Source organism: Arachis hypogaea, chromosome 9 (genome assembly GCF_003086295.3).
Source record: "Arachis hypogaea cultivar Tifrunner chromosome 9, arahy.Tifrunner.gnm2.J5K5, whole genome shotgun sequence".
NCBI lineage: Eukaryota > Viridiplantae > Streptophyta > Magnoliopsida > Fabales > Fabaceae > Arachis > Arachis hypogaea.
This window is the reverse complement of record NC_092044.1, coordinates 63,767,641-63,769,239: the sequence shown is the minus strand read 5'-3', so window position 1 is coordinate 63,769,239 and position 1,599 is coordinate 63,767,641. Positions and strand designations below refer to the sequence as shown.

The window sequence follows — 1,599 nt, the reverse complement described above, 5'->3', positions numbered from 1 at the left end:
AAAAGCTTTACTTTCTTGAATTTCCTTGCATATGCTTTCAAGTAGAGTCTCAATTTTGGACAATCTATCTTTGGTTGGTGATGGTGGGTTGAGGTTAGGAGGTTGAGAAGGGTGATAAGGTGGGTGTTGATAGGATCTCTGTGAGGTATGTTGGTGAGTTGCATTGTTGTTGGGATTGTGGTTCTGGCGTCTCTGGTCTTGGCCTTGGTCTTCTTGATTTCCCTACCCAAAGTTAGGGTGGTTTCTCCAACCAGAATTATAAGTTTTGGAGTATGGATCATGTGTCTGTCTGGGTGAGTTTCCAACATAGTTGCCTTGTTTTTAGTCACCTTCTTCTCCTACATTCACTCCTTCTTGAGCTGGTGATGAGGTGATGACTGCTGTGACTTGATTTTCTTCCACCTTCTTGGTAAGATCTGCTAGCTTCTTGGTGATCATCTTATTTTGAGCCAGCAATGCATCCATGTGGTTCAGCTCCATTACTCTCGAGTGTTGCTTCTTTCAGAAGCATAGAAGTAGTCATTCTCAGCGACAGTCTCAATGACATCTATGGCTTCTTCAATGGTTTTCTTCTTGTTTAGAGAGCCCCCTGATGAATGGCCTACGGCCATCTTTGACTCATAATAAAGACCTTCATAGAAAATGTGCAGTTGAACCCATTCATTGAACATGTCTGGTGGGCATCTTCTTGTTAAGTCCTTAAACCTCTCCCATGCCTCATAGAGAGGTTCACCATCTTGTTGCCTGAAAGTTTGTACCTCAGCTCTCAGCCTATTAATTCTTTGAGGAGGGTATAATCTTGCCAAAAACCTGTTTACCATGTCCTCCCAATTTGTTAAGCTCTCCTTTGGGAAGAATTCTAGCCACCTAGATGCTTTGTCCCTGAGTGAGAAAGGGAACAAAAGCAATCTATAGACATCCGGATGAACACCATTAGACTTCACAGTGTCACATATTCTTAGGAAGGTGGTTAGATGTTGATTGGGGTCTTCTTGGGCACTTCCTCCGAATGAACAGTTGTTCTGAACAAGGGTGATGAGCTGGGGTTTTAATTCAAAGTTGTTGGCATGTATGGTGGGCTTTTGGATGCTACTTCCACAATTTCCTGGGTTTTGATTGATGTAAGAGTCTAGAACTCTCCTTTCTTGCCCAGCATGATTCACAGGGCCTTCTCTGGCATGGTTGTGAGCTTCTTCTTCATGGTTGTTTTCCAAGTTCTCCTCCATGTTTGTTTCAAAGTACTCTTCCTCTTCCTCAGCACCAACAACTCTTTTCCCTCTTGCTTCCCTCCTTAATCTATGGAGGGTCCTCTCAGGTTCGGAATCAAAGGAAGTTGAAGCTCCGCTTCGTCTCCATGTCATAAAACTAACAGAGCACACAGCAAGAAAAAAAACAAAGTGATTATTCTTGTTAGAGTGATTGTTAGTGTGAGTAGTGCAAATTATCAAACAGTTAGTGGGTTAGTGAGCAGAATTGTAAGTAAATTCAAAGAAAACAAAAAAAAATGAGGGGATAGGGGATGAGGAAGAAAATTAATTGAAATTAAGAGTAAATGACTAGGCAAATTAAACAATAAAAAGAAAATGCCTAATCTAGTGA

At 41.5% G+C, this 1,599-nt stretch overlaps 1 non-coding gene across 1 annotated transcript; it reads left to right on the top strand.

Moving 5' to 3' along the window:
- The first annotated feature begins 669 nt into the window (after positions 1–669).
- On the top strand, positions 670–773 carry LOC112713460 (small nucleolar RNA R71). Its single transcript, XR_003158432.1, has one exon. It is a non-coding gene; the product is annotated as a small nucleolar RNA R71 (small nucleolar RNA).
- The last annotated feature ends 826 nt before the right edge of the window (positions 774–1,599 follow it).